Raw genomic sequence first — 20,913 nt, forward strand, 5'->3', positions numbered from 1 at the left:
AGGAGAGGTGCACACGGCCGCCAATGACCGTCCAGGTGGGCGGGGCGTCAGTGCGGAGACACGAGCACGAAGACTGGACGTGCACATCCAGAAAGTTTCAACGTTTGGGGAAAATGCATTACAAGTTATTTAAATAGATCTGAGAGAAATAAATGCATAAAAGTAAGCAATATAAACTCACATTATATTATACACTATACATTATATATACAATAAACAACAAGAATATACAACTTAAATATGTATATATAAAAATATAAATGCAGATACACGTGTGTTTATGTACAGTAAACAGAATAAAATGTATTTTTTGCTTACAAATTCAATATATATATAAATATACACATATTACATATATAATATATAAATTCTTTTGTAGCAGCATGATTTGCAATACTTCCGACTCCAGGCCACCAAAGAAGCTGCCTCCGCCACCAACTCTTTCATTTATGACAAATCCAACAACAAAAAGTAAAATAATGATTATTTCTTTACAAGTGAACAAGAACAGAACCGAGTGTTTCACATCTGCTCCTGCCTTTGCAGTATTAGCATGAGAATGTGCGGCCAGTGCTTCAATGCTGCACAGCTCAGTGCTCTAGAAAGAGGACGGGGACCTTCAGGCCGCTGCGTGGCCGCTGCCAGATGTCCCCCGTGTTGTTGGGACAATGCGTGGGGTGTCCTGCATTTAACTAATCACGCCCTGTCTGTTCTCAGGAGAGGCGCCGTGGCCTCTGCAGCCAAGCGTGAGGACACCCAGCATTCCCTCACAGGCTTCTGCTGATGACTCATGAAAAAACGGCCTCAGAGGGTGCTTTTTATGGAAAATCAAATGCTGGGGCTTTAGAAACTACCATTTATATTGTAGTATAACATTGTTGTTGTCAACAATTTTGTTATTTGTGTTTACATTTACACCACTCGTAATGTTCTTCTGTTTCTGACTCCTCTGATTTGTTGTTGAAGTCAAGCAGTGGCTTGTTTTAACCAGTGGAGGAAAACATACAGTACATGGATCCTACTATGGTAATTGTTTTAATGGCGAAAACTAAAAGCTGTTACTGTACTACAGTAAATAAGTAAGAACAAACACAATTTAAGTTAATTATACAAGTTATTTAATGTAATATGATGTTTTTTTATGTAATTGTTAGTCTTATTTGAGGTTGTTTTTTTAGTTTAATCTTTAATGTTATATTTTACTAAATTAAGAGAAACTATCATTATAGTTTTAAAGCTTTAAAAGCTCAGAGAAAGTAAATAACTTGTGAGTTGTTAAACCTTGTACAGGAACGCACTGGATAAAAACCGTTGCCTCATCTCCTCCTCCATGTTTTGTCTGAGAAGGGAGTGCCTGGTGCAATCATGTGCCCATTTACAGGCAAGTTTAATGTTCGTGCAGCGACACATACTTCCTCAAGAAAAAAAACAAAAAAACAGAAAACAGCTTTTAGTGTGTAATTACACACCCAGACGTCGGTGCTTTAGCAAAACGTGCAAACAGTCTCGGCGGCGTGTAAAAACGTCGTTCTCCTTTCATCTGCTGCGTTTTTCCAAATTGCAGCGCTATAGTTTCACTGACGCAGCCTGTTTGGAATCCTGGATGCAGAGTTGTCCCTGAAGGTTTAGAGGGCGCACAAACAAAAACAGTTCACGTCGCTTTGAATAGAATCTTGCATTGAGTCTGAATAACAGCTCGGTTCCACTGGACAGAAAACGAGCGACGGAGAAGAGCCACATGAGGGAACGCTGCATTGTGTGTGTGAGCGCTTCATAGAAACGCCAGTGCCACACTTCGACTCAGAGTTTGCTCTCAAATGCACCATCAACAGCGTGAACGCTAACGCAGGAACAGTTTCCAATAAGGCCAAGTAGTAGCTGTGTCTCAGCCGCGCATTTAATCTCCAGACAGGTTTATGAACTGGGTTTGGGTCTGTCAGGACGCAGGAGACATGTTTACTGCCGGCTCATTAAAACTCGCATTTCTAGTTTTCGGGGCAAAATTCAAGATTTTCTTTGTAGAAGGAACCGGGTTGTTAAAGTGTTAGACAGACAGTGGAAGATGTCAAAAATGCACTTACTGTCCACGTGGAACTCCAGTGCTGGTGATTTATAAGCTGCTCCAGTCTGAACTGGGACCACGCTCACAGATTTCCATACGAGCTGAGGATTTCTCTCCTCAAAGCGTCTGATCTTGAGTAAAAGGACCCACAGTGCAGCGCTCGCGGACAGTAGAGCCTCAACCAAATAACGCGTAGCAGCTGTTTAGCATATTTCACAACACCTCCACGTTTGAAGGAGTTTTACGCGTGTGCAGTGACTGTATATACACAGCTGTCGGCCATTCATCGCGCCTGGTTCCTTCTGCCTCATTGGCAGCCGTGCGTCCAACAGGAAGACGTTCTATTGAGCACGGAAACCCAAATAAATTGCGCTCTTAATCAGATTAATGCTCATCTGGGGTGGGGCGTCCACTTGAACGGAGCGAATGACTGGAGTCATGGCTGTTTTCTCTGCAGACGCCTGTTTGCTTGGTTTGACCAAAGCAGAGCACACACGTCTCTGTTCGTGTCCCGTAAATAAAATTTAAAGGCAGCCTATAAACTCTGTAGATTATGTCAAAGCTGGTCCGGTCTGAGTCGGCTGCTCTTTGTGATGTTGTGCATTCTCTGTCACATTCCTTCTTCCAAGAGGCAGCAGGACACCGTTGATAACAGGGGAAGGAGTCAGAGGGCTGTGTATCAGGTTTGAGGCTACACGAAGCCCATCGTAGCCTCTAAGCAGGCTGCAGGAGGAGACGCTAGCATCAACCAACCAGCCACACAGTCCTGGACCCTGTTTGACCTTTGACCCCGCTTCGAGCTGATGTGGCCACAGCCTGGGATGATGTTGTGGTATCTTACAACGTGACCACAAGCGTCCTGTGTTCATTAAAAAGCAATAACTGATGTGTCATTTCCTGCAGATAAGCATCAGCTCCCGCATCCACAGGAGACGACCGGGCTGCAGGTTGTTTCAGGATCCGTTCTCATTAACCCCGCTGCTGAGGGGCTGCGTCCTCCGTGCTCTCATGCCGTTTGCTGTTGTAATGAGATGGAGCACAAGCGATTGCAGCAGTCGCTTGTTGAATCAGGTGTTTTTCTGCCTGGTTGCAATAAGGTTGTGACGTTTCTGCGGCGCTGCTGACTGACCTCAGCCTGATGCGGTGCAGCACAGGCAGAACGGCTGCACTCTTTATTTTGGCAAATGACCATGCTTCATGTCAAATGCCTGATCAAATAAAGCCCATGTGGTAATTCCATCGGCCACGGCAGCGACTGTATGACGTGCTTTTAAGATGTTGCACAACCACAACACTCAGTAATCAGAGCAATTTGAATCCACGGCTCCAAAGTGTGGAGCTGCACACTTAGCAGAAGCCTCTGCCTCCACTCTGTGTGGTCTTCAGCCGCTGCTGCTCCGCAGCTCAGTCCAGACTTGTGCAGTGATGGACATGTCAGAACTGGAACGTGGTCCAAGACAAACAGGGCCGTCGGTTTGTGTCATTACTGTGCACAGAATCCTGCCCGGCGAAGCAGACGCAGACTGAGAGTCAGGAGGCCGACAGCGCAGCGTGGGTTTTTGGGCTCCTAGCGCGCCCTCCTCTCCATTAATGAACTCCCTACAGAGTGTATGAGCCCAGATGCAGCGATAGAGGCCGCCTGGACATGGCGGATATTGCCTTACCTCTGCAGAAGGCTCCATTGCTAATGACGGATGGACGCCTGAAGCGACTGGGAAAAGATTGATCACCTTCCATTCTCCCTGCAGACATTTTATCTTTCCCTGGACCATCTATGAGTTGTGATGTGATATTAAATCAAAGCTTCTTATGGCTGTCAGATGTAGGATGGTGTTTAATCTGAGGTGCAGCCAGGCTGGAAACCCCACACTCTGAAAACACCTGAAGCTGGAGGTCTGAGCCAAGGAGGTCATGAGAACTGGGCTGAGGATGGATCTGAAAGAGAGTGTCTGGAGTTCACCAGGCATCGGAGGGACTGACTCACCTGAGAGCAGGCTGTAGGTCCAGTCATGTTGGAACAGGCTCAGGAAGTGGACTGACGTTACTAAAGTCGTTTTCTATTGAACTGAATCAACCCTGTTATTATTTTTATAATGACGTTCCTGGGAATGATGTGTCGTCTTGAGAACAAACTGACACACTGCTGCTGGTTAGTTGGTTCTCACCGGAGGAGAACGGAGCTCGGTTCTGCCCGTAGGTGTGAATGCATCCGTCTTTCATTTGACCCACTCTTTCATTTATGTCACTCTTTCCTATTTTCCAGAGGTGCGGTCATGTTTTATGTGAGGGAGGGGTCCAACCTGCAGCACGACATGCGTGTGTGGTTCCAGCGTAGATCCATCAGAACGCAGGTACAGTGTGTGTGAGGCCACCAGCGTTGGTCTCAGCTTCCCTCGGAGTCCACACCAGGCAGCACCAGTGTCGACGGTGCCGTGCTCGGACCGGACGGGTTCCTTCAGTCCTCTGCCGGGTCCACATCTAATAAGGAGGGAATCGAAGCGGAGATAACGTCTGACGCTGACGGCTTCCAGCCGGTCGAGGCTGCTTCGCCTCGCCTCCACGTCTAATGAGGAGGGGGAGGAGTGATGGGTCCGATTCAGACTGGACCCGGATGAATTAGGAATTTGTCTTTTTAAATTAGGGTTTGTTATCACATCTGCAGCCTCTGTTTAGCGCAGACAATCACTTAACAGGGAGGAAACCCACGGTCCCCCCCCCCCCACACACACACACACACAGTGTCAGGCCAAGCTCATTTCAATGTAGCGATAGCAGAGATACGGCAACACCTCAGCCGCCACCATTTGACACCGCTAATAGAGCTGCTGCGGCTTCTATGGAAGCCTGGAATACATTACCTCGCCAGAGCACAGTAATAATGGAGGCGCATCAATCAGCCGGGCTGTGCATACGTTGTGTAATAAAGCTTATCTGTACGTGACACGGCCCGTCTGAGTCAGACTTAACGCAGCTACGCGCCGGCTCTGCCACCGGGCGCCGCTTCGCGTGGCATCAACATGCAGTTTAGGAGTCAATGAGCTTTTAATAAGGTAAAGCTGCCGACGGAGCCTCGCACACAAACACGCGCTTGTTCCCAGAGACGGCGAATCGGGACGCGGACGCAGGCGCCCGACGCGGCCGCGTTCCGTCACGCTGTGAGAAGGAATTCTGCTCCGAATGTGGACCCTCTCAGCTGTCATCCACATTCAGACGCCGTTTCTCTCATTTTTTCCAGGCGTTAACTGGCCTCAGCTGCTCGCGAACGACTTTGGCCCTCATCTCCACTTTCCATATTATTTAGAAGGGGCCTTTCTGTTGATGCAGCGTCCGGAGCTTGTTTTGCTGACTGTTCTCGCTGGCACCTCTCAAAGTCCTCATTGTGTTGAGTCGGAGGCGTCGTGATGTCATCGCTCCCGAACACCTGGGAAATCCTGGCGTTTGTGTCCGAGTGTGTTTGGGTGACGCGCCTCGACTTTATTAGCCCTGATGGATGGTGGTGATGGGTGGGCGGGCGGCTTCTAGCCGCTGACAGCGGTGCCTAATTTAGGCCGTGTTCAGTAATAACATGAAAAGTGGAGCTAATTTAAACTCTCAGCTGGTTGTGTCACAGCAGAATAACATTGAGCCTGCGTGGAATAAACTGTTTGTGTAACTAGACTCACGCCACCTTGTCAATCAAATATATTATCAGCTGTCACGACTCCTCCAAACCCAGAAAGGCTCCAGAATCACCGACGCAGGCTCGGTTCTGGATCTGGACGCTTCAGAGGCCTCTTTAACACTGTTGTTATTGGAAAGAATGTCCCGGGCGTCCTGTCGCCTTCATTGTTTGCTCGGATCCTCATCAGGCTCAGCTTTAAAGGGCACTAATAACATTTGTGGGGGCCTTTGTTTGCCCACTGGCACCTAATGCATCACATTTAGCGCAGCCTATCGGCCCTCGACACCCACTGAAGAATGTGGAGATGGATGCAGGCCGGCTAATGGGGATGATCCTGCGAGTGCGGAGCGCCGCTCTTTGTGGCTGAGGTTTGGACATTCTTGGCTTTAGAGCGAGCAGCGCGAGGCTAAATGGACTCCAAACATTTGTAATCCTGCTTCCTGCCGTCGTAATGAGCAGAGTCAACACGACAGATCTCAGCTGCTTCTCAGGCGTCCAACGCAAACAGGGCCCTGGAGTCCAGAGTGGCAGAACCGGGCCCAGACGGCGCTGCTGTGAAGCGTCCACACAGTGCGGCGGCTCCTTTAAAGACGAGGCAGCAGCTGAGGACCTTTATTCTGTCATTTACTCACATTGGAAATAAGCATACGTCAACGTTCAAACCTTTGTGTTGTGAGATTCTACAAGTACACGTTTAGGTAAAACACAGTCAGTAAAGTAAAAGTGACGTGTACTAATAGTTGAACTGCAGTTTTTCAGGCCTTGTATAAACATTGTCCGGAGCAAAGGACACGTTTTAGTGCTGGTGGTGTTTAACGTGTTTGCGCAGTGTATATATTTCCTTGTTACCTCAGGTTTACATTGTGCCCTGGCCTTATAACAGTTTATATCAGCCTTCAGTCAATCTTTATGGCTTCACTGAGTGTTTGGTGCCGCACACAGATGGAACGTCTCCAAACGCTGCATTGTGGCAACTAGAGGAGATGTCAGCTCTCCCTAAACGAGGCGCCGGCGCTCCCTCGTGTCACGGCAGCTCGGACTCATCAACGTGGAGCCAGGCGCCGCTCCTCCGCTGGTCCCTCGTCCTCCCGACAAACTAATTACAAGCCACATATTAGGACATGGTCTCGATGCAGACGTGTTCTGTGGTTCTAATCCCTGCCATGCACGGAGTACCTGCCTCCCTAACCTTTGATCTGCTGCCTTTAACACACTCCAAGGTCCAATTACGCTTCAACGACGTGCTTTAAGCCTTTTGATTACAGCACGAGGAGCATTTCTCAGACGGCACCGTGAAGAATCCACAGCAGGAAATGGAGTCGGCCATTTTTTCTTCATACAGTCATAGTTGAATCCTCCAGGATTCTGGCATGAAGAGCAGCAGGTCACTGGGTTAACGGGGAACCAGTTACCAGTCACTGGCGGCTGGATGATGGTGTCAGAGTAAAGCACCCAATCACTCAGCGCTGCCACGCGCTCCTATGAGACACGATGCTGCTCTGCTCTGAGCATCAGCACGTTTGCGTTGCTTCAACAGGCCGGCACGTTGCTGCCACGCACACCTCCACGTCTTTGTGCTCAGACCTCTGCTTCGGAGCCTCGTGGGAGCGCTGAGCGATGGAAGCCTCGCTCCCCGACAGCGCAGCGTTGAGGCATGTGCTGTGTAGAAGGTGGGGGTTGGGTGTGAGCCTGTGCAGCCGGGTCTGCGCCGCTGCGTCCTCTCCGCTCGCCCTACTTATCTGCTCACATTGGCAGAGATAATGAAGAAGAAGCTTCATTTCACCAGTGTGTGGGATTTGCATGGCTAATTAGAGGCTGTTGCAGCCTCTCGCCGTCCTCTCCTCCTCCGCTGAGCTCGGCTTTGTACTGACAGCAAAGCGAGGCTAAGCCCCGCGCACGGACCTCTGAACCCAGCTTATCTGGCTAAATGCTACACCGCGTCTCTAATGTAAACTGTTTAATCACCACGCCTCCGTCCAGAGACCCTTCCCCACGTCACCAGTCTGCTTTCAGGCTGAACGACGCGAAGCTTAGCGGGTGAAATGTCCTTCTTTGCTCTGTTCCTCATCCAGACATCGCTAAAACCGACTTGTTTCTCCCGCGGAAGCTTTGGGAGAGAACAGTAATGGGCTCCGCTCCACATACGGCGCTGTCTCTGCGAAGCTTTACATCTAATTACCCCTAAGTGCTCTGTGGATGTGAGACGGGGGTCTCATAATCATAATGGAAATAACAACACTCATGCATGTGTAAATGATCAGCGGAAAGAACAATATTTTGTGTTGTGCAGTGGATGAGGAGGGTTCAGGAGTTCAGCAGGAGCATTAGTCGCCGCTTCCACATTGATTTTCAGTAGTGTGTTCTTGTCTAATGGCATTTTAATGATTATAGGTTTAAACAGACAGATATTTGCTGCTTTAAGGCACGTTTTCGTCCGCTTCTGTTTCTCTGTTCGCTTCCATTCTTGACCTCTCTCCCTTTGACTCGCTCGCGTCCCTGAGAGACTTTACTCTGTGTGTTTTCCTAATCATGTGCAAATTAGCCTCTCTGCGCCGATAAAACCCTCCCGTCCCTTCTGCTCCCACCGCCGCCGTCCAGTGCAACGCCGCTGGAACCCTGCCCCGCCGCCGCCGCTTGTTTTCACTGCGCCGGAGGAAAATATGCGCTGTTTGTGTTTGTCCACGTGTTAAACGCCCACAGTGTTTGCCTTGTAAACCCCCTGCGAGCCCGTTAACTCCAACCTCAACACTGGTTCTCGCCGCCGCCCGTGCATCTGGTTTTCCTCCGAGCGGCCGCGTTCGGCGCCGGCCTCCGCCTCCTCCGCCGCTGCTTGTGTCACGGCGAAGCGGATCCGCTCAAATAAATCACAGCTGGTTCTAATCTGGGAGCGGAGCGGGCAGAGCTCTCTCTCTCTCTCTCCTTTATCTCCCTCGCTCGCCCACCATCCTCCTTCCTGCCCATCGTCCCTTCTCTCACTCACTATCTGACAGCGTCCTTGACTGCTCTCCTCCTCCTGTAAACAAACCAGGCGAATCGCATCTCGGCATTCCTGAAACAACTCTGGATTTGATTTTACAACCCAATTAAAGCAGAGCAGTAAATCAGCCGGAGCTGTTGTCTGCTTTTCCTTTTTTTCGCCTCCGTGGGTGATGACATCATCAGCGGCGCGCAGGTCCAGGGTCCGACCCGTCTTTGCGAGGAAGGCCACCGCCGCAGACGGAGACGCCGTCCATCAATCCACACGTACACGCAGACACACCTGACTAGATATATGGTAAAGCTGCCACCAAAACAGCAGCGCTTGATTCATCAGGGGAAAAAAATCAATAGTGGAATATTCTCCACTCCACCAGTGTCCCATTAATCTGGCGGTAGATTAAAGTGTCACGCAGATCGGAGCACGGGAGCCGCGACGGAGCTGTTTTTCACTGGGCCCTGCGCCGCAGACAGTAATTGAAGGCGTTAATCAATCACAGGGATGTGTGTGATTGTCACGTTTTATTACCAGGACAACCGGTTATGACAGCTTAACTGGTGGAATGTGTGTTAATGACTTATCAATAACCCACTGTGTTTGCTGAGAAGAAGCCCATGAATTACAATTCTAACGATATTTAGGCCTCAAAGACCCGAGGACGCAGAACCCGGACTTTCTGCTGACGACTTCCTCCTCACATCTGGCAAAGCTGCGATCGGAAACCACCGGGGGAATTCTGTTTGTGGAAGAGGAAGCAGCGACGCGCTCTAAGCTGTGGGCCTGGTTCTGTTGGGTCATAAATCTAGAGGCCGCCGCAGAACGGCTGGACGGGCCCGGTCTGTTTGTTACAGAGAGAGCGTGAGACTAGTGAAGCTGGGTTTGGTTCTGCTGCTGGCTGTGATGTACAGTAGGTGGAGCATGCTCAGAAGGCGCCGTTAGCATTAGCTGGAGCTGCCTCTCCTCTGTGCTCACTGTCTGTGAGGGGTGTTTTGTATGCGTTGCAAATCCCGTGCTGTCGTCGGTCTGTCGAGGGTCTGATGTGTTTCTTCAGCCGTGGCTTCCAGAATATTTCCCCAAAGGTGGAGAGAAATGCCACCTGTGAGCAGCCGAGTCCTCAACTGCACTGCAGCCGTGGACGCAGCAACAATCAGGGTCTGGAGAAAGACAAGGACCCTCCAGAAAACGAAAAAATGCACACACAGTCAATGGATTTCACCACTGGTTGGCATCAGAATCGGTGTCTGGAACCGTGGATCCTGTGGCTCCACATTCATGTGGCAGTTGAGCGGTAGATACTGCAGATGAATGGCTGGTTCCGCAGTAAGTCCAGGATTAGCAGCATTTACTCTGCTTTAATCTGCTGTGAGCCGGTGGGCTTCAGGTGAGCATTTGTTAGTTTACAGGGATTAATGCGTGTGACACCACACAACCTCCAGGATTAGTTCAGTCACAGTCAAAGGCAGCGCTGGACCTCTCTGTTTGGGTTCAATCAGCTGAAATGAGCACAGAATGAGGAAGAAAACACTGTTGTTAGAACTCAGCTTGGTCTATTTTTGTCCAGAAGCTGTCTTTTCTACTGACACAGAAGCTGTTTTGGTCTTGATCTTCTTCTGATAAAAGGAACTAATCCCTAGTTCTGTCGCTGACGGCAGCGTTTTAAATACTGTAGTCGTCTCCGCTGGGACTCACTGTACGACGGCATCAGAAATAGAAGCTGTTCAGACAGGGTCTGCTGTGAAGCGAAAGGCGTCAGTGTGAGTGAATGCGACCTGCTAGCGCTGATGCTACGGCGTCCGGCTAAACCACAAGCACCATCACAGCTGCTGCTGTGGGACGGAGCCTCGTCACCACTGATCCTCCACCGCCAGCAACAACACGCTGTCGCTGCAACACAGTGTGTGGGCGGAGCCACGGCAAGACTCCGCCCACCAGACGGCCGGTTCCCCACGGTCAAACACCCTGTTGGACTGCATGGCAGCACCACGAGCAGCCGATTGTCTGATTCATCACCAGATACTGAGCGTCAGAGCGGCGTCCTCCAGATCTCATCACCGGAGTCGAGATGCTTCATGCTTTCTGATGATTTCTTCTTCTTCTTTCTGGAGATTTCAAATGCAAAGCACAGAATGGTGCGTGAGCCCTGGAGCGACAGAAAACAATTACCAGAGGCTTTTCTTTGCCCGTTTGCTGCTTTCTGCTTCTCATGTCTGCTCTTGAAGTCGAGCAAAATGATGATTAATGCCTTTACTCTAATTAATGTACAGCTGTAGACAGGAATGAACACACTTGTTCCTCCGATGGGACGGAGCATGTGTGTGTGTGTGTGTGTGTGTGTGTGTGTGTGTGTGTGTGTGTGTGTGTGTGTGAGCGTGTGTGTGTGTGTGTGTGTGTGTGTGTATGTGTGTGAGCGTGTGTGTGAGCCTGTGTGCGTGTGTGTGTGTGTGTGTGTGTGTGTGTGTGTGTGTGTGTGTGTGTGTGTGTGTGTGTGTGAGGCAGACAGGTGGTGCTGATAGGGCTGCGTGCCTCACTTTGCTCTTTATTTGCATACATATGACAACCATCTGTGCTAATAGGCCTGTGTGATGTCTCCATTAGGCTCTGGGCCGCGCTGCTTCACCCGAGGACCCGGCGTGAACCAACACCACGGCGGATCGGAAGACGGATTGCGAGGCGCTGATTCGGTGGGTTCAAGTGCAGCAAGGAGCCATATGTTCAGGAGACCCGGGCCCGAGCCAGAAGATTGGTTTATGACAGCTTGGAGAACTGGGAACTGGATCATGCATGATGAGAAGAAGCCAGGATTATTCCACTGGTTGATCCACCAAAAACCACCCACATATGATCCTGGTTGGTTGTTTGTTTAGTTGGTTGGTTGGTTGATTGTTTGTTTGTTTGTTTGGTTGGTTGGTTGTTGGTTGGTTGATTGATTGGCTGGTTAATTGGTTGGTTAGTTGGTTGTTGGACGGTTGGTTGTTTGTTTGTTTGATTGATTTGTTGGTTGTTTGATTGATTGGTTGGTTGTTGGTTGGTTGGTTGGTTGTTTGGTTGTTTGTTTGTTTGTTTGTTTGTTTGATTGGTTGGTTGGTTGTTGGTTGATTGGTTGGTTGGTTGATTGTTTGATTGTTTGTTTGTTTATTTGTTTGTTTGTTTGATTTGTTGGTTGGTTGATTGGTTTGTGGTTGGTTGGTTGGTTGATTGGTTGGCTGACAAACAAATACGTCGCCTTCATGTTGGTCAGAAACTGCCTTTAAGCAAAATGACAGTAATACACGTTACCGTCCATGAGCACCGCAGGGGGCGGTCACGAAGGGGAGGAGATGAACAGCGCTCCTCGCCTCTAATTGAGTAGTTAGAGCAGAAGAAGAATGGTGCCAGTGATTCCCCTGGTCTGGAGGACAGTGGACATATGAGGCAGTGAAGAAGATTGGTGGAGAAAGGCCAAGCGCAGACGGGAGCAGGAAGAGGAGGCGCTGCCAACATCAGCACTCACTTTTATTGTAGGACTCCAGCTATTTTTCTTTCTTCGATTTTCCTCCAGCTCGTTTAGAGGAAACAACTCACGACTGTAAGTCTTGGAGATACATAAAAGTGGGTGAACGGGTCGAGTTCAGGCGCTGCCGGTTCCATAAATTCCCAATTAGGAGACGGGAGATCAGCGGGATCTAATGAACCGAGGTTCTGCTGCCAAACAAACAGGACTCGGTGACAGCGTCTCTGCTTCGTCTTCCTCCGTGTCTGGCGTGACTTCACTGCTCGGCCGCTTGCACTTTACTGTCAAACGTTCTTCGAGTGCTTAACTTGTCCAGTCATCATGTAAAACATGAACCTTTTCTCTGAATTACTGGCTCAGTCCGGCCCAAAAAGCCCATGAGCCACGGTAGGATTTAGCTTTTCTGTGCCTTCACTTCGTCTCCTCCACCTCCACTCCACCATTTAGCGCTTCCTCTGCTTCATTACTGAACGCTTGCGTAGGTGTGATGAGTTCAGACACAATGGAGCCGTCTCCTAATGTCATTTCGCTGCGTTCTCGCTGCCGCTTCGCCTCGGGCATCTTCTCCTTCCCCGCTGTTTCATTTTGACTCTTTAATTTTACCTTTCCCCCCTCGCCGCGTTACTTCTGACAGATGAAGTCTGTGTGATTGCTTGAAATCTCCCGCTGCCGATAAGCGACAGCTTGCAGAGGTGCGCTGAGCTCCGTGTGCAGCTGCTGCGCTGGCCGCTCCATCAGCGCTGGGTCCAGACAGCAGACTCCCAGGGCGGTAATGACCACTGAACAGATGATGATAATAGCAGCTAGACTAAAGACGTCCCATAGCTCATCTTCCCCTCAGTTTCATTTCCCTCCTCTCTTTCCTTTGTCTCCCTCCCAACATCTAACATGGTTCTGGCTCTGAGCTGAAAATCCAGCTACGTCCTCCTTTGCTGTTAAATCCCAAGAACTCCTGTAAAATCTGAAGGGCGAGTGCGACGTCTGCCAGCGGCCTCCGCTCTGCCCACAGGAGATTTAACTGGTTTAACTGGTCTCCCACCTACAACCACAAGTGTCCCCGCGGCCTCTGGCTGCAAATCAATTAGCCGGCGCTGCAATCGCAGAGTGCAGGTTGACTCCTGGACTCAGTCCAAGCCACTTCATTTGCTGCTGAGCTAATAAGAATGAAGCTCTGCCCGGAGTCCAGGACTCTGGCCTTTTCCCTTTTTTAGCTCCAACCCAAATGTTTTCTTGACCCTCCTAATCAGAACTAATGGGCACCGGCCTCCACATCCGTCTGGTCTCCTTTGTCGCTTATGTTGCCGCAGACCGTGAATCCTGATGAGAGGAACGAAGAGAGAAAGCGAACACTCTGTGTGTCTTTCTCTCACTGAGCGTTGCTGAGTGAAGGACAGAGCTGCTATCAATCATAACCCACCATGGATTAATGTGGGACCATCTAGATGAGAGCGACAGACAAGGACGAGCTCATTCTCCTGGATTTACTGGTGGTTGTAGTTCTACTGGGAAAAGCCCATGTTTTGCTTTTTTAATGGGAATATGATGAATGACTGTGTGTTATATGCAAATTGGGTATTAAAAAAGCAAAGCAGAGCTGTGTGATGCACAGCAATGCTGAGCGTGATAAGACGCCGGGCAGCGTCTTCTCACTTTTAGGAGCCACAGGATCCAAACTTTAATAAGGACCGGTGTCTGGTTGGACCAGAACCGGTGCCAGCCCGTCTGAGCGGGAGGCCGGGCTGCTCAGGTTCTGATGCCTGCTTCAGTTTGAGTGAAACATCAAATGTTCGTTTCATTGGAACCAAAGCTGTGAGTTCCTACTTTCTTTTCGAACCCTGCAGTTTTCCCACATCCCAGTTATTCTTTCAAACCAAGGGCCACTTCTGTGTTTATGTCCTGCGTAAACATGAGGGTTCGCTCTCGGAGCGGCTGCTGGAGCAACACTCTGAGCAGCTGTGGTGACTTCCTGGAGCCTCCAGCGCTTGTTGACCAGGCTCAGGGTGAAAACCAGACTCCAGCTGTTGTATTGTTGGCACAGACAGTTGGGACGGTGGACGGTGGAACTGTAGAGGGTCCGTTTCCACGTGGGGTTTGTTGTACAGCTTTGTTCTGTTTGACGCATGTGGGAAACCCCTGCTCCACTAATGTTTGGATTAATTAGCGACTCTCATCCTCTGACGTCCTCCAGCAGGACGTTTTATCACTCCAGCCTGTGTCTGTTTACCAAAGGAACCAGATATCAGCTGACAAAATGTCCTCCCCCTCTCCTTCCTTGGCACTTTTACTAGACTAATTGAGCAATTACGCGTGATTGATTGATTGGGGAGAGTGAGACGAGGCAGACATGCCCGGGGACGTTGAAGGAATCCATACGGCTTTAAATTAGGAGCGAAGTGGCAGCAGCGATGGAGGCGACCGCGCCCGGCTCCGGCTTCAAGAGGAGGCGGATGAGGACAATGCGACTGTGTGAATGTGTGTATACGACTGCACGGGTGGGGAGACGTACAGTATGCGCGGCTCGGAAATGAGAGAGCAGCCACGAGGAGGAGAGGGAGGAAGGGGAATCGAAGGTGTAATTAGCACGTGAGCGATAGCACGTAGCAAGTAGCAAAGCGGCGTCTCGCCCACGTGCTCTCACTGGAGTCGTGCTTTTCAGGACGACGCGCTGTTAAACGTCTGCAGCATCAGATCAGACCTCAGGGAGGTGTTTGTTGTTCACGTCCTTCGCAGGCGACCTCACACTCTCATCCTCCGACTCCGGCTCGACTTTTTGAGGTCGTTACTGATGAGTGGCTCTGAACAATTTACGCTTCCGTTGCTTTGGTTGTGTGACGTATGTGCAGCCTGTACGTGTCAGATAGCGACGCGTTCCATCACTAGGAGACACAAAGCAGAGCATCCATTACGGCCTCTAATTATTGTGCTCACTGCTATTTCCACCTCCACAAAAGGTCAAACACTGTCAGTGACCTCACAGGCCATGGCTCCATGTGTGTCAGCATCCATGAACCCACGGCCTGCTGCTAAACGGGCTTTTAAATGCATGAGATTATCTGTCTGAGCCGTTCCTGCACACGCGGCTCCTTCCTGTTCTTTTCCAGCCAATTATTGATATATGAGGGTATTAAATATGACACCTGTGTCACAGGAAAATCCCCCCCGACGGGCTCGGCCTGGTGCAAGGACTGGTTTATCCTCAGCTGCGTGGCAGAGATGAGCTGGTGGTCGCCCACCCAGGCAGAGCCGCATGTCTGCGTTCGCTGAGGCTCCAGCTGCAGCAAACGCAGAGCGACCGGTGTCCTGGAAGGCTGATGTGAGAGCGCGTCAATAAGGAAGAACACACACCTTACAGCCCGTTAGACAAGATGCATTACATGCATCCGTCTCTCATCGGGAGCTCTCTTATGGCCAATTAGCTGCTGACGGTGTTTGGACAAGTGGTGTTTAGTCGAAAAACAAACAGCTTGAAAACAAGAAGATGATGAGAGGAACAGCCGCAAAGTTGTGGTTTAAAAAAACAAGTGGTTTAAATGATTCTTTATCTGCTATATGACACAGATGCCATTAAATCCCTTCAGAAAAATTCATTATAGGGAAATTTCCTTATTGCTGAAGCTGTTTTTGTTGGACAGCTCGCTGCCATTGTTCATTGTTCTTTGGTCATAAATGAGCCCAGGAATGATTTAAATCAGAGCAAAGGACTAAATAACTGGCACAAGCTGCAGGTTCCTCCCTAAAGGCAGTGACTCGGTCCAAGCGAGGTTCCAGCGCTGGGCCCGGCTGCGACGGGCCTCCAGCCTCCGGTTCCGGGTCCGAACCGCCTCCTGCGTCTCAGACTCGTTCAGCACCTAATGACGGGAGCTCGTTTGTGCAGAACGGGCTGGATTTCTAGCTGCAATTAAAAAAAAGGCCAAGCTGCTCCTGTTGTTGAAAGGTTTGCCCTCAGCTGAACCCCATCTATTATTATCCAAAAATGGATATGAAGTGATTATGTGAGGCTGCTTTGTTTTGCTTGCTTCATATAAGGAGGCTGATGGAATCGGTTCCTGCTCTGCTCTCAAGGCTGCGAGCGTCTCAGTTTGAAAAGCTGCCAGTAAACATTCTGTTTATGGAAAAACTCTTAACCTTCTGAATGGAACAGTGGGAACTGCTTCATGTCAGTGTACGTAAACATGGGGATTTAAATATGAACCATGTCTGTCACTTCATTAGCGTCCTCTGAGCGAATAAAGCAATGATAAGCAGCGATTTCACAAACTGCTGCAAGCTTCATGTCGCTGCATGATGCTCTGGCTGCGATTACAAACACTGACGTGCATCTTGTCTGTGAGGGTTGTTTTCAGGGCAGCAAAGGTCCTGGGGGTGCGACATCCACACACAGGACACAATCACTGAGCCTTCGGCTGCACCATCAGGACAGTACATCTCATTTGTTTAGTTAAATTGCTGTTGCAGGTACAGAATTTAATCAGCAAATTTAATTTCACAGCAGCAAATCCTGTTTTTGTCCCCACACGCAGCCGCTATCGACCAGAGGAGCAGTGTGATCTGGCATATTTGAAGCAAACTGTGTGGATTCACACTTGTTTTCAATACGCGGTGATGCTGGAAAGGACGGAGGTGAAGAAACGAAGCCAGAGGTGAGAGAGCGAGCGCCTTAGCAGCAGCTCATCGCTTTTCCTGCTCTGAGGGAAGATGACGAAGATTAAGACTAATGCTCCACATTATTCCCTTTTAAATCTCAGAAATGCAGAATGTGAAGTAGCACAGTGTCACATGCAGGAGGAGAAGGTGGGAGCAAATAAAGGGCCCATCATAAATCACAGCTCCATTTCCGTTCATTAAAGGGAGCGGGCTCAGGGAGGCGCAGGTGCACCCGAGCTTCTGGCAATTCTCTAAAACTAGATGATCAAACATGCTAAAAGGTATCAAGACGCAGACGATGGCACTGGGGGAAGAGACGGCGTCTCAGGCCGGCTCCGCCCACAGCACGGCTGCGTTTCATCGCTGGGTCCAAACACGCTTTCCATTTGTGCCCGAATCAAATGAGTCCTACAGTATTTATAGACGCTTCACAGGACACACACACACACACACACACACACACACACACACACACACACACACACACACACACACACACACACACACACACCACTGTACATAGTCCTGCTGACATATTGTATTGAACTGTGCAAAAGCAGAAAGCAATTTCCTCTTCCCATCTGAAATATTCCCGTCCTATAACTTCCCTTAATTCACAACTCTGAGCCAGTGTTGTTTTCTATTTTGCAGGAATGCTGACTCTTCCTCTTTCAGCTCAGGAGACCGTCACAGCGGATCTGGAGCTGTAAACCATCGCTCGCCAGAACACGAAATGTCCATCTTCCGTCGAGGAAACTGACCTGCAAAGTCCCGATGATGGTCGTTCCAGGTGGTGCGAAAGGAAGACACAGAGAAAAAATATAAATCACTTCAATTCTTTATGCTGGGACTCATGCACCAAATACACACCTTAAGGGATTTTAGGTGAGCCTCTCATATCCATGTATTAACTGCAGAGAGCATTTGACACAAGCCAACATAAAGCCAACATGCAAAAAATGTTTGTGGCTGAGCATAAAGGATTGATTATCGGTCAGAGAAAGGTGGCGCGGGTGCAAAGTGGAGCCGGTTCAGATGAGACTAAGGTGAATTATACGAGGCTCCATCGTGCACCTCTGCTCATTACGCCCAGCGGTAATTAAATTCATGCACTGATAGGATCCACTGCCTTTCTGCCGCCTGCTTTTTCTTCTGCACTTTGTCACTGTGGCATTCTATGAACGGGGAGGGGAAGCAGCGCTCACAGCTTTGGAACCGGCTGCATGCACATTTGTTAATGTTACTCTAAAAGTGATCTTTGCGAAACTGACGCATCTCTTTTAATTAAAATCATGTCCTGGAACGAAATCAGGAGCCTGATTCTGATGCATTTGATTCTAACGTGGCTGTGATAAAAGCACATGTTGATCGTCTGTGACTCTGTTATTTCCTTTTGCTTTGTGCAGAGACCAGTCAGTTTATGGTCTGTGATTGGGTCAGTTACTTTTCCCTTGAAGCAATAAATGTTGGAGCATTTGCAGATAAATTCTCAGTAGTGCTTTATTGTACTGTCTGTTTTCCAGGGGCCCAAAACAGGCAGACGTGCATTTATATTTTCCATGTTCTCTATGTGAACCAAAGGTTAAGTTTCATTTAAATGTACAAACGGGACATGAATGAATCATATCTACAGTTTTCTGGCTGTTGTTAGAATTCACCTACGGGGTGCGTGTTTTTCGCATGGACTCACACGTTTCCAGACCGAGCTGCAAATCTGCGTGTGATGTGAAAGAATGGCCTCAAATCCAAAACCATTCCAGCAGACGAGAAGAGACGGTCCAGTTTGCAAACCGACTCCTTGAGGAGGCTGCGGTCTCGCAATATCCTCGCCTCCCCCGTGTTCTTCTCTGTGGGGAGATCCACACAAAACAGGAAACTGATCCTGGAAAGACGGCCGTGGATTTATGGTGCGGAGGCAAGTGCAACCGAACGAGGCCTGTTCGCATCTGGGCTGGGAGCCACCGCCGTACAGGAGATTTATGATGCGGACGACACAAGTGATTACTCGCAGTTACTGAAGAGAACTGGACGTGTGCAGGCCTCAACACTGTGTATTTGTGTTTATGAAACCGCAATAGCTCAGATTTGTTTGTGGTCATCCTTCATGACTTCCACCGTCCACGTTTCCCATGGACTGACATCATGTCATTAATAAATAACATCCCCAGAATAATGGAAAAAACACACTCACTGTTGCTGGATGTGAAATGATGTGGACACTCCGCTGCGACCCCATAAACCACATGCCTCCGTGTTCCAATGTGGCCAAATTCTGGACTGTTAGAGTTCAACCAAAGCAAATAGTGTCTGAGAAGCTGTTCTGAAGGCTGTGCGTCCATCTGTATGAGGGACCTGGACGCACACATTCCCCGTCCTTGTCATAAGCTTGGCCTGTCAGAAAAGACGGCATCGGTTTGGTTTTCTCACCGACCACTTGGCAAAGCAGTCCAGCGCATGGGCCCTGTTCCTCTGAGCAGATGAGTTTCTGTGAAAGCGGTTGCTCTGCGTGATTGATGATCCGTAGCCAATTAGAAGCTTAGCCTGGGAGGCCTGAACAGACAGTGGTGATTGCAGGCGCAAACACTGGCCACAGGTCCTGAGAGTGCCTGTTGTTCATGGAAGGAGTGCAGGCGTCTGAGCAGCTCGTCCCTGGATGTTTTGGATTCTCCGCCAACTTGAAATACCTTTAAAAACAAGTCGGGAGGCTTCATAAAGAGCAGGAGCCGGTCCCACAGGGAAATTCCGTGGCTGATGTCAGTATTCCAGCATGCGGCCGGCCCAGCGGGGGGGCGTCCGACACCCTGTGGTCGACAAGCAGGAGGGCGCCAGCCAGAGGCTCGTTAGACAAACTATGACAACAAGACGTTGCCCTTGAAAATCAATTATAACGTCTGTGCATCTGTTGCTGCTCAGAGTTATGCGGCGCTGTCTGCCGCGTTATTTTGTAGGAGGTCTGACTCCACTGCCATTCGAATGCACGCCCCTGTGGGATTAGTGATGGCACTGAAGCCTCTGGGACGCTGCTTGTAAATCAGAGCAGAGGAACAGAGGCGACGACGGGTCTGTTACTGGACCGGGCCATTTGTTGCAGCTTCGTAGGTGGTGGGCTCTCGTAAACATTTAGAGACATAGAGTAGAAAAAAACATATTTAGTCATTTTGTAAGGAGGCCAATTACTGTCTATTAGGGACTTTCCAGCACTTGTTCAAGGCCTGGACCTTTCAGAATTGTCTCGTATGATGCAATTGGCAGATGAGGCAGTTATTCTTAGGTTATTTTTCATATATCAGATATGTTTTCAGCACAAGCGCACTATTTACATACACAATTCTTCATGCTCCAAACCCCGAACCCATCTCAACTGCAGCCATCATTCAGCCTCCTTCTACTATGATAAACTGTGTTGTCATCCTGACACAGTTCAACCGTGTGACTTCCTTTGTGCCTTTGTTTCTCTAAAAAGGGGATGTTTTCACTTTTTCAAGATGCAGTGAAAGCACCATGACAAAAGCCATTCAGTACTGTGGCCACCACCAGAGGTAGAACCACTGTAAAGGTCTTTGAAAGAACCTCTTTGGGCTGAACAGACCTCACTAACTCCTCCTATTGTCACCGGGCCTTTCTACTCCACATTGTCCATCTGTTCTTCAGGTCCCAGCTTCTGGTTCACCTTATGGACAGAAGGCTTTAGTGGCAGGTTTGCCTTTGTTTCTACTCTCTGGGGTGCAACTTGTAATTATCCAGGCAATTGGAGCATCTTGACTTAGGTGAACAATTTACACATTATTTCATTTAACAAGTCAGTCAAATTCTGGATTAGTCTGAGAGAAATGTCCATTTTTAGCTGAAGTCACCGTTTAGTTTCATTCCTCATTTCTTTTCCATATGCCACAAATTCGCAATAATAAATTGCTATTAATAATTGAAAGATAAACTTGAACAAAACACGGTCGAAATGCTTTTGGCCAGAGTTGCCAGATGAATGATTGTTCACAGGGATAATGTGAGAGGATTCTCTGGAAATGCCTCTATGCAATTGGCAAAGAGCATTCCCTTCCAGTGCAACATGAGAGTGGTGA

The 20,913-nt window shown here is 49.2% G+C and overlaps 1 long non-coding RNA gene across 3 annotated transcripts in view; it reads left to right on the plus strand.

Annotated features, from left to right (window-relative positions):
* The window catches only part of LOC114846045 (uncharacterized), a 66,023-nt gene extending 47,606 nt beyond the window's left edge, over positions 1-18,417 (plus strand). Inside the window, exons 1-3 of one of the 3 annotated variants that reach the window (XR_008693235.1) lie at positions 9,015-10,829; positions 11,296-16,830; positions 17,486-18,416. This is a non-coding gene — a long non-coding RNA (uncharacterized LOC114846045). Of the gene's footprint in view, positions 1-9,014; positions 10,830-11,295; positions 16,831-17,485 lie in introns of those variants that run through there. The other 2 variants (XR_008693234.1, XR_008693233.1) reach the window with 2 other exon arrangements.
* Positions 18,418-20,913: the final 2,496 nt, after the last annotated feature.

The sequence above is a fragment of the Betta splendens genome, chromosome 19, assembly GCF_900634795.4.
Source record: "Betta splendens chromosome 19, fBetSpl5.4, whole genome shotgun sequence".
NCBI lineage: Eukaryota > Metazoa > Chordata > Actinopteri > Anabantiformes > Osphronemidae > Betta > Betta splendens.